The sequence below is a fragment of the Oncorhynchus masou genome, chromosome 8 (assembly GCF_036934945.1).
Source record: "Oncorhynchus masou masou isolate Uvic2021 chromosome 8, UVic_Omas_1.1, whole genome shotgun sequence".
NCBI lineage: Eukaryota > Metazoa > Chordata > Actinopteri > Salmoniformes > Salmonidae > Oncorhynchus > Oncorhynchus masou.
In genome coordinates, this window is record NC_088219.1 from 7,150,805 (window position 1) to 7,163,442 (window position 12,638).

Below are 12,638 nucleotides of genomic sequence, written 5' to 3' on the forward strand. Positions count from 1 at the left end.
TTGTTAATATCACCTCACAATGAATATAAAATGTGTCTCCTTGCCAACGTAACAGACATATCTGGGGAACTGAACGAGCTGAACTCATAGAGGGGAAATACAAAACCACTCTATAGATGAGGGACCGAATCAGCAACATCCGTTTTGACTGTGTTCCTGGGTCAGTTGACATGCCGGAAAGTGAAATCAAACAGCCGATGAAGCTGTCATGTGACCTCATTCTGTAAACAACACTTTCGCGGGTTACTATGGAGAACATTTGGTTCTTGACTTAAATACTGTGCCGTCTCCCTCCGAGCATTAAAACTCATGGTACAATGATTCAATGCTGTCGTCTGCATTAAAAACAAAATATCGGATCCAGGTTGGATGTGATAGGAGAGATGAGGTGAGCACTGTTGACCACACCCCCTGACTTCGAGAAGCTCCAACACAACATGCATCACGCCACATCCATCTCATTAGTGGTGGTGAGGTAAGAGACATTATGAGGTCAGAGACATTATGAGGTCAGAGACATTATGAGGTCAGAGACACTATGAGGTAAGAGACATTATGAGGTAAGAGACATTATGAGGTCAGAGACATCATGAGGTCAGAGACATTATGAGGTCAGAGACACTATGAGGTCAGAGACATTATGAGGTCAGAGACATTATGAGGTCAGAGACATTATGAGGTCAGAGATATTATGAGGTAAGAGATATTATGAGGTAAGAGACATTATGAGGTAAGAGACATTATGAGGTAAGATACATTATGAGGTAAGATACATTATGAGGTCAGAGATATTATGAGGTCAGAGATATTATGAGGTAAGAGACATTATGAGGTAAGATACATTATGAGGTCAGAGATATTATGAGGTCAGAGACATTATGTCAGACTCATTTGAAATTGACTGACGACATGGGGGTTAACAAAAAGCTAAACTCTGTTTTCCTATATTGCACTTGTGATTTCATGAATATTAATATTTTTAGTAATATTATTTGACTGTGGCGCTATGCTATTCAGCGGTTGCTGATGACAATTATCCCGCTACCGGGATGGGTAGCATCAACAAGTTAAGACATAAGCTTTTTACCTGACTGGATTTTCAAAGACAGCTTGAAACGTAGCCTACACGCTGACCTCTACTTACCTAGAACTGGGCTAATAACTTGCTAACTAGCAAAGAATAACAACAAATCACAATCATTTTGCAAAGTTAGATTTGTTTTGGTTTTGTTGCATTCAAAAGGGCCTTATATAATGGTGATTCGATCACAGAAAACAAACATTCTGCCACATAGTGCAAACTCAGTGAAATCTCTTGTGTCTCTGCACTGCCTGGCATTTGTTTCTGCGCAGCGGTCTTGGAGGTGAGTGGTCACGTGGTCACACAGAGAATATTGCTCTCAACATTTTCCTTTCTAGCTGTGCCACCAAATGTTTGAATATTACTGGTACAGTGAACAGGTGTTGCTAATACTGTAACAATGTAGTTTCAATGTAACTAGGCAAGTCAGTTAATAACAAATCCTTATTTGGAATGACGGCCACCGGTGGAACAGGGGCAGAAAGGCAGATTTTTTTAAACTTGTCAGCTCAGGGATTCAATCCAGCAACCTTTCGGTTACTGGCACAACACTCTAACCACTAGGCTACCTGCAACCCAACTGAACAATGGTTAGCGGGGAGGGGATATACGGACACCCCTGGCCTGCAAAACGATGACGTTTGTCGAGCAACTGAGAGCCTCAGCCAAGTGAACCGAATCACACAGGGTTTTAAAGGCCGAGGACACTGTGTCCCGGTGTGGTTGGCGTTCCTGTCCTCCCCACTGAGTAGACTGTAACAGTGACATCTAGATGGCAATCAATATTAGTTATTCCTTGTATAGGCTGCTATCCTACTTGAAATATAATCTTGGGAGGGAAACAAATGTGCGTAGTTACGAGATACCGTCGCCGACACTGATATAGCTGCCCAGTGGAAGCAGGCCCCTCGATACAACACTGGTCATTCACACCTGCTTTCGCGGCTCCCAGAGTAGTTTAACGGCCCAAGATGTGGTGGTTTATGGGTTAAATGCGGCACGTCAATCCGAAAAAGAACGTTGGGTCATATCGATGTAAATACTAGAAACAAGCCATGTTCTCTGTAGTAATGGTGACAACATAGACGTCACAAAACTGCACTCAGTTTATTCTCCATGGGCTCAAATGCTAAATTACAGTGAAGCATTCTCCTGACCTGACCTGACATTCTCCTGACCCAGCGTTCTCCTGACCTGACCTGACATTCTCCTGACCCAGCGTTCTCCTGACCTGACATTCTCCTGACCCAGCGTTCTCCTGACCTGACCTGACATTCTCCTGACCCAGCGTTCTCCTGACCTGACATTCTCCTAATCTGACATTCTCCTAATCTGACATTCTCCTAATCTGACATTCTCCTAATCTGACATTCTCCTCACCTGACATTCTCCTAATCTGACATTCTCCTCACCTGACATTCTCCTCACCTGACATTCTCCTCACCTGACATTCTCCTCACCTGACATTCTCCTAATCTGACATTCTCCTAATCTGACATTCTCCTAATCTGACATTCTCCTGACTTGACATTCTCCTGACCTGACTTGACATTCTCCTAATCTGACATTCTCCTAATCTGACATTCTCCTAATCTGACATTCTCCTGATTTGACATTCTCCTGACCTGATTTGACATTCTCCTAATCTGACATTCTCCTAATCTGACATTCTCCTAATCTGACATTCTCCTGACCTGACATTCTCCTCACCTGACATTCTCCTAATCTGACATTCTCCTCACCTGACATTCTCCTAATCTGACATTCTCCTCACCTGACATTGTCCTAATCTGACATTCTCCTCACCTGACATTCTCCTAATCTGACATTTTCCTAATCTGACATTCTCCTAATCTGACATTCTCCTAATCTGACATTCTCCTGACCTGACATTCTCCTGACCTGACTTGACATTCTCCTGACCTGACATTCTCCTAATCTGACATTCTCCTAATCTGACATTCTCCTGACCTGACATTCTCCTAATCTGACATTCTCCTAATCTGACATTCTCCTAATCTGACATTCTCCTGACCTGACATTCTCCTAATCTGACATTCTCCTGACCTGACATTCTCCTAATCTGACATTCTCCTGACCTGACATTCTCCTGACCTGACATTCTCCTAATCTGACATTCTCCTGACCTGACATTCTCCTAATCTGACATTCTCCTGACTTCACATTCTCCAGACCTGACATTGTCTTGATTCTCTTACTAAATATTTTATTTCTCTCCTTCTCTCCCCTCCATTTTCAAAAGTACCACCACATTGCTGTTACACAACATCAACATCCCTCCCTCCCTCCCTCCCTCCCTCCCTCCCTCCCTCCCTCCCTCCCTCCCTCCCTCCCTCCCTCCCTCCCTCCCTCCCTCCCTCCCTCCCTCCCTACCTGCCTCCCTCCCTACCTGCCTCCCTCCCTTCCCCTGTGAACAACAAACTGTGGTGTGTTCCATTAACTACCCTTAGGCCCTTCTTACACTCTCCCTGAGTGCCCCACTAAACATTGTCCAGCATGCAACGAACCACACAAAGAGAGTTCCATAGCATCAGGCTGAACATTAGCCTCTGTTCTGTGTCTACACATCTCTTTATATCTTCATCCCCCTCTCTCTTATTCTCATTTTCTCCCACCCACCGGCTTTCTTTCCATCTTGCTCCCTTCTGTCTGCCTGTCTGCCTGTCTGCCTGTCTGCCTGTCTGTCTGTCTGTCTGTCTGTCTGTCTGTCTGTCTGTCTGTCTGTCTGTCTGTCTGTCTGTCTGTCTCAATTCAATTTCAATTCAGGCGGCTTAATTGGCATGGGAAACATTGCCAAAGCAAGTGAAGTAGATGATAAACAATACATATTTTACAGTAAAGCATTACACTCACAAAAGTTTGAAAAGAATAAAGACATTACAAATGTCATATTATGTCTATATCCAGTGTTGTAACAATGTGCAAATAAATTAACATAAATATGGGATTTATTTACAATGGTGTTTGTTCTTCACTGGTTGCCCTTTTCTTGTGGCAACAGGTCACAAATCTTGCTGCTGTGATGCACACTGTGGTATTTCACCCAGTAGATATGGGAGATTATCAAGATTGGATTTGTTTTTCAAATTCTTTGTGGGTCATCTGAGGTAAATATGTGTCTCTAATATGGTCATACATTTGGCAAGAGGTTAGGAAGTGCAGCTCAGTTTTCAACTTATTTTGTTGGCAGTGAGCACATAGCCATAGTCTTCTCTTGAGTGCCTGGTCTGCTTTTGGCGGCCATTCTCAATAGCAAGGCTAGCTAATCTGTACATAGTCAAAGATTTACTTCATTTTGGGTCAGTCACAGAGGTCAGGTATTCTGCCACTGTGTACTCTCTGTTAGGGCCAAATAGCATTCCAGTTTTGTTAATTCTTTCCAATGTGTCAAGTAATTATCTTTTTGTTTTCTCATGATATGTTTGGGTCTAATTGTGTTGCTGTCCTGGGGCTCTATGGATTCGGTTTGTGTCTGTGGGGTCTCTATCTCTGTCTCTCCCTCTGTCTCTCTCTCTGCTGTTCTGTCTCTCTCTCTGTGTCTCTCTGTCCCTCTCTTTCTCTCAGTCTCTCTCTCTCTCTCTCTCTCTCTCTCTCTCTCTCTCTCTCTCTCGCTGTCTGTCTCTCTCTCGGTGTCTGTCTCTCTCTCTCGGTGTCTCTGTCTCTCTCTCTGTCTCTCTCGCTGTCTGTCTCTCTCTCTGTGTCTCTGTCTCTCTCTCTTTTTCAGATGGAAGTTCTGATGTGACACTAACTGACATCACTCTTTATCCATCTCGTAGCCTGACGGCCTCTCCTCTCCTCTCCTCTCCTCTCCTCTCCTCTCCTCTCCTCTCCTCTCCTCTCCTCTCCTCTCCTCTCCTCTCCTCTCCTCTCCTCTCCTCTCCTCTCCTCTCCTCTCCTCTCCTCTCCTCTCCTCTCCTCTCCTCTCCTCTCCTCTCCTCTCCTCTCCTCCCTGTGTGTCATTGTTATGTTGTTCAGTGTGTAACACCCTCTGTGCTTTTCAAATGTCCAGACCCCTCGTCCTCCTATACACAATTATTTTGAGTAGTACACTGTTTATGTGTGTGTGTGTGTGTGTGTGCTATTTGAAAAGTACAGTACACCATCTTGCTCAGATCTCTTGTTTTTGTATTTCAGTTTAATGTTTCAATTCAGAGGTGCCTGTAGATTGGATTGAATATCTTCCTCCGCTCTCCTCTGTGTCCAACTGTAGAACAGAACATTCTGCCAACCCCTCATCTCTCTCACACACACGCATACGCACACACACACACACACACACACACACACACACACACACACACACACACACACACACACACACACACACACACACACACACACACACACACACACACACACACACACACACACACACACACACACACACACACACACACACACACCTCCCTCCAATCTTCACAGCATTGCTGTTTTCCCTCCCCTGTTTCCTCTCAGTTTCTAAGGGAGGAGAGACAGACTAGAGAGATGGACAGGACGTGAGATAGAAAGGGGGGGTAAATGAAGTGGAAGACAGAATGAAATACAGGAACAGATGACAGAGATGGACAGATAGAGAGAGAGAGAGAAGGAGGATTGGTATTAAGTCTAAGTTAATCAGAGTGATTTTTCTCCTCCTACGGGTCAGTCAGAGCCACTTGAAGTCCTAGTTTCTTTTAAACTAATGTAGTCTGGCTTAACAAAGGGGCGACTGGAACAGACTGGAACGGACGAAGTCTGCCCAAGGCCAGTCTCTCAGAGCCAAGATGGCATTGACGGCGCAGAAAAACTGAGTCAAACTGGGCGACCGGTTACGGGCCGAGACTTTGGAATGTGTATCTTATTTGAGTGACTGGGTGACTCTTTGAGCTGTAATGGAGTGTGAGATGGTTGAAGTTGAAGCCATACTGCCCTCCATTTTGGGGAGACTGGTGCCTGGTGGCTGATGATGCTGGTGACTCTCTGTAAAGGTCTATGGACTCAATTCAGTCAAACCGCTTAATGCTGTGTTTAAACTAGAGAATAAAATCTAGCATTTACAGCTGCTTTCTTCTAGGTTAAAATACTGCTTGTGGTTTGTGCTTCACACACACACACGCACGCACGCACGCACGCACACACACACACACACACACACACACACACACACACACACACACACACACACACACACACACACACACACACACACACACACACACACACACACACACACACACACACACACACACACACACACACACACACACACACACACACACACACACACACACACACACACACACACACACACACACACACCTCTCACCATCTCCCTAATTTAGCACCTTCTCTCTGACATGCTGTCATCACTTTGACACACTCCAATGTCAATTAATCACACACACACACACACACACTCTAATGTCATAATTTTGGGGGTCGAGATAGGCACTCACCCCGAGCTCACGTATATGCTGTAGGAAGAATTCAAAATGTGTTTCATGAACTTGTGAAGGAAAAGTCTCCCTCATTATCCTACAGCAGTGGTTCACAAACTGTTGGGTGCTGTTGTGTTGTAGGTTTTCCTCATCATGTCACGGTCGTGTCTTTACTATCATTAAATGAAGACTTTTAGTTTTTATCAAAGATTCTCTGTAATTTGTATTACGCGATTAAACTGATTAATCATGTAACTGAGAGTTATTTACAACTGGTCCGAAATGTACAGATCAACATGTCGGCTAATGTTTTGTAGCTAGATTTTTTAGCCCATAGAGTTTGTTGTAATGTTTGAAACACTCATATATCCCATGAATTAGACATGGCAAAATCAATTAGAATTGCAAGAAAATGTGCTTTAAAACTGCAAAAGAATTATCAGCAACACATGATACAATGTGTAGAATTGCAGGAAATAAGCGTTAAACCTGCAACATTTTCTCTCCAACAACAAGAGGGCTGTGAACAGTTTGTGTCGTGAATGCTGTAAGGGGAACCTTAGTGATAAAGTTTGGGAACCGCTGGCCTAGACTTTAGAGAGACAGACCAGGGACCACAGAGTTGTTAGAGAGACAGACCAGGGACCAGAGAGTTGTTAGAGAGACAGACCAGGGACCAGAGAGTTGTTAGAGAGACAGACCAGGGACCAGAGAGTTGTTAGAGAGACAGACCAGGGACCACAGAGTTGTTAGAGAGACAGACCAGGGACCAGAGAGTTGTTAGAGAGACAGACCAGGGACCACAGAGTTGTTAGAGAGACAGACCAGGGACCAGAGAGTTGTTAGAGAGACAGACCAGGGACCACAGAGTTGTTAGAGAGACAGACCAGGGACCAGAGAGTTGTTAGAGAGACAGACCAGGGACCAGAGAGTTGTTAGAGAGACAGACCAGGGACCAGAGAGTTGTTAGAGAGACAGACCAGGGACCACAGAGTTGTTAGAGAGACAGACCAGGGACCAGTCGTTAGAGAGACAGACCAGGGACCAGAGAGTTGTTAGAGAGACAGACCAGGGACCAGAGAGTTGTTAGAGAGACAGACCAGGGACCAGAGAGTTGTTAGAGAGACAGACCAGGGACCACAGAGTTGTTAGAGAGACAGACCATGGACCAGAGAGTTGTTAGAGAGACAGACCAGGGACCAGAGAATTGTTAGAGAGACAGACCAGGGACCACAAAGTTGTTAGAGAGACAGACCAGGGACCAGAGAGTTGTTAGAGAGACAGACCAGGGACCAGAGAGTTGTTAGAGAGACAGACCAGGGACCAGAGAGTTGTTAGAGAGACAGACCAGGGACCAGAGAGTTGTTAGAGAGACAGACCAGGGACCAGAGAGTTGTTAGAGAGACAGACCAGGGACCAGAGAGTCATTAGAGAGACAGACCAGGGACCAGAGAGTCGTTAGAGAGACAGACCAGGGACCAGAGAGTTGTTAGAGAGACAGACCAGGGACCAGAGAGTTGTTAGAGAGACAGACCAGCGACCACAGAGTTGTTAGAGAGACAGACCAGGGACCAGAGAGTTGTTAGAGAGACAGACCAGGGACCACAGAGTTGTTAGAGAGACAGACCAGGGACCAGAGTGTTGTTAGAGAGACAGACCAAGGACCACAGAGTTGTTAGAGAGACAGACCAGGGACCAGAGAGTTGTTAGAGAGACAGACCAGGGACCAGAGAGTTGTTAGAGAGACAGACCAGGGACCAGAGAGTTGTTAGAGAGACAGACCAGGGACCAGAGAGTTGTTAGAGAGACAGACCAGCGACCACAAAGTTGTTAGAGAGACAGACCAGGGACCAGAGAGTTGTTAGAGAGACAGACCAGGGACCACAGAGTTGTTAGAGAGACAGACCAGGGACCAGAGAGTTGTTAGAGAGACAGACCAGGGACCACAGAGTTGTTAGAGAGACAGACCAGGGACCAGAGAGTTGTTAGAGAGACAGACCATGGACCAGAGAGTTGTTAGAGAGACAGACCAGGGACCAGAGAGTTGTTAGAGAGACAGACCAGGGACCAGAGAGTTGTTAGAGAGACAGACCAGGGACCAGAGAGTTGTTAGAGAGACAGACCAGCGACCACAGAGTTGTTAGAGAGACAGACCAGGGACCAGAGAGTTGTTAGAGCGACAGACCAGGGACCACAGAGTTGTTAGAGAGACAGACCAGGGACCAGAGAGTTGTTAGAGAGACAGACCAGGGACCACAGAGTTGTTAGAGAGACAGACCAGGGACCAGAGAGTTGTTAGAGAGACAGACCAGGGACCAGAGAGTTCTTAGAGAGACAGACCAGGGACCAGAGAGTTGTTAGAGAGACAGACCAGGGACCACAGAGTTGTTAGAGAGACAGACCAGGGACCAGAGAGTTGTTAGAGAGACAGACCAGGGACCAGAGAGTTGTTAGAGAGACAGACCAGGGACCAGAGAGTTGTTAGAGAGACAGACCAGGGACCACAGAGTTGTTAGAGAGACAGACCATGGACCAGAGAGTTGTTAGAGAGACAGACCAGGGACCAGAGAGTTGTTAGAGAGACAGACCAGGGACCAGAGAGTTGTTAGAGAGACAGACCAGGGACCACAGAGTTGTTAGAGAGACAGACCATGGACCAGAGAGTTGTTAGAGAGACAGACCAGGGACCAGAGAGTTGTTAGAGAGACAGACCAGGGACCACAGAGTTGTTAGAGAGACAGACCAGGGACCAGAGAGTTGTTAGAGAGACAGACCAGGGACCAGAGAGTTGTTAGAGAGACAGACCAGGGACCAGAGAGTTGTTAGAGAGACAGACCAGGGACCAGAGAGTTGTTAGAGAGACAGACCAGGGACCAGAGAGTCGTTAGAGAGACAGACCAGGGACCAGAGAGTCGTTAGAGAGACAGACCAGGGACCAGAGAGTCGTTAGAGAGACAGACCAGGGACCAGAGAGTTGTTAGAGAGACAGACCAGGGACCAGAGAGTTGTTAGAGAGACAGACCAAGGACCACAGAGTTGTTAGAGAGACAGACCAGGGACCAGAGAGTTGTTAGAGAGACAGACCAGGGACCAGAGAGTTGTTAGAGAGACAGACCAGGGACCAGAGAGTTGTTAGAGAGACAGACCAGGGACCAGAGAGTTGTTAGAGAGACAGACCAGGGACCACAGAGTTGTTAGGGAGACAGACCAGGGACCACAGAGTTGTTAGAGAGACAGACCAGGGACCAGAGAGTTGTTAGAGAGACAGACCAGGGACCAGAGAGTTGTTAGAGAGACAGACCAGGGACCAGAGAGTTGTTCGAGAGACAGACCAGGGACCAGAGAGTTGTTAGAGAGACAGACCAAGGACCACAGAGTTGATAGAGAGACAGACCAGGGACCAGAGAGTTGTTAGAGAGACAGACCAGGGACCAGAGAGTCGTTAGAGAGACAGACCAGGGACCAGAGAGTTGTTAGAGAGACAGACCAGGGACCAGAAAGTTGTTAGAGAGACAGACCAGGGACCACAGAGTTGTTAGAGAGACAGACCAGGGACCAGAGAGTCGTTAGAGAGACAGACCAGGGACCAGAGAGTTGTTAGAGAGACAGACCAGGGACCAGAGAGTTGTTAGAGAGACAGACCAGGGACCACAGAGTTGTTAGAGAGACAGACCATGGACCAGAGAGTTGTTAGAGAGACAGACCAGGGACCAGAGAGTTGTTAGAGAGACAGACCAGGGACCACAGAGTTGTTAGAGAGACAGACCAGGGACCAGAGAGTTGTTAGAGAGATAGACCAGGGACCAGAGAGTTGTTAGAGAGACAGACCAGGGACCAGAGAGTTGTTAGAGAGACAGACCAAGGACCACAGTGTTGTTAGAGAGACAGACCAGGGACCAGAGAGTTGTTAGAGAGACAGACCAGGGACCACAGAGTTGTTAGAGAGACAGACCAGGGACCAGAGAGTTGTTAGAGAGACAGACCAGCGACCACAGAGTTGTTAGAGAGACAGACCAGGGACCAGAGAGTTGTTAGAGAGACAGACCAGGGACCACAGAGTTGTTAGAGAGACAGACCAGGGACCAGAGAGTTGTTAGAGAGACAGACCAGGGACCAGAGAGTTGTTAGAGAGACAGACCAGGGACCAGAGAGTTGTTAGAGAGACAGACCAGGGACCACAGAGTTGTTAGAGAGACAGACCAGGGACCAGAGAGTTGTTAGAGAGACAGACCAGGGACCAGAGAGTTGTTAGAGAGACAGACCAGGGACCAGAGAGTTGTTCGAGAGACAGACCAGGGACCACAGAGTTGTTAGAGAGACAGACCAGGACCCAGATAAATCAATCAATCAAATGTATTTATAAAGCCCTTCGTACATCAGCTGATATCTCAAAGTGCTGTACAGAAACCCAGCCTAAAACCCCAAACAGCAATGCAGGTGTAGAAGTACTGTGGCTAGGAAAAACTCCCTAAAAAGGCCAGAACCTAGGAAGACACCTAGAGAGGAACCAGGCTATGAGAGGTGGCCAGTTCTCTTCTGGCTGTGCCGGGTGGAGATTATAATAGGACATGGCCAAGATGTTCAAATGTTCATAGATGACCAGCATGGTCAGATAATAATAATCACAGTGGTTGTCGAGGGTGCAGCAAGTCAGCACCTCGGGAGTAAATGTCAGTTGGCCTTTCATAGCCAATCATTCAGAGTATCTCTACCGCTCCTGCTGTCTCTATAGAGTTGAAAACAGCAGGTCTGGGACAAGTAGCACGTCCGGTGAACAGGTCAGGGTTCCATAGCTGCAGGCAGAACAGTTGAAACAGGACCAGCAGCACGGCCAGGTGGACTGGACTGAAAGGAGTCATCAGGCCAGGTTGTCATGAGCCATGGTCCTTGGGCTCAGGTCCTCCGAGAGAGAGATAGAAAGAAAGAAAGAAAGAAAGAGAGAAAGAGAGAGACATTTGGAGAGAGCATACTTAAATTCACACAGGACACCCGATAAGACAGGAGAAATACTCCAGATATAACAGACTGACCCTAGCCCCCGACACATAAACTACTGACAGGAGGGGTCGGGAGACACTGTGGCCCCATCCGACAATACCCCCTGGACAGGCCGAAACAGGCAGGATATAACCCCATCCACTTTTCCAAAGCACAGCCCCCACCCACTAGGGGGATATCTTCAACCACCAACTTACCATCCTGAGACAAGGCTGAGTATAGTCCACAAAGATCTCCGCCACGGCACAACCCATGGGGGGGCGCCAACCCAGACAGGACGATCACGTCAGTGACTAAACCCACTCAAGTGACGCATCCCTCCTAGGGACGACATGGCAGAGCACCAGCAAGCCAGTGACTCAGCCCCTGTAATAGGGTTAGAGGCAGAAAATCCCAGTGGAAAGAGGGGAACCGGCCAGGCAGAGATAGCAATGGCGGTTCGTCGCTCCAGTGTCTTTCTGTTCACCTTCACACTCCTGGGCCAGACGACACTCAATCAAAGGTACTACTGAAGAGATGAGTCTTCAATAAAGACTCAAAAGTTGAGACCGAGTCTGCGTCTCTCACATGGGTAGGCAGACCGTTCCACAAAAAATGAGCTCTATAGGAGAAAGCCCTGCCTCCAGCTGTTTGCTTAGAAATTGTAGGGACAATTAGGAGGCCTGCATCTTTTGACCGTAGTGTACGTGTAGGTATGTACGGCAGGACAAAATAACAAATAACACGTGAGTTGTTGAAGAGACAGACCAGGGACCAGAGAGTTGTTAGAGACGGACCAGGGAACAGAGAGTTGTTAGAGAGACAGACCAGGGACCAGAGAGTTGTCTGAGAGACAGACCAGGAACCAGAGAATTGTTAGAGACACACCAGGGACCAGAGAGTTGTTAGAGACAGACCAGGGACCAGGGAGTTGTTAGAGAGACAGACCAGGGACCAGAGAGTTGTTAGAGAGACAGACCAGGGACCAGAGAGTTGTGAGAGACAGATCAGGGACCAGAGAGTTGTTACAGAGACAGACCAGGAACCAGAGAGTTGTTAGAGAGACAGACCAGGAACCAGATAGTTGTTAGAGAGACAGACCAGGGACCAGAGAGTTGTTAGAGAGACAGACCAGGACCCAG

At 47.1% G+C, this 12,638-nt stretch overlaps 1 protein-coding gene across 2 annotated transcripts in view; it reads left to right on the forward strand.

Moving 5' to 3' along the window:
• The window catches only part of dclk1a (doublecortin-like kinase 1a), a 187,658-nt gene that overhangs the window by 70,192 nt on the left and 104,828 nt on the right, over positions 1-12,638 (forward strand). The gene's annotated exons all lie outside the window — the stretch shown is intronic.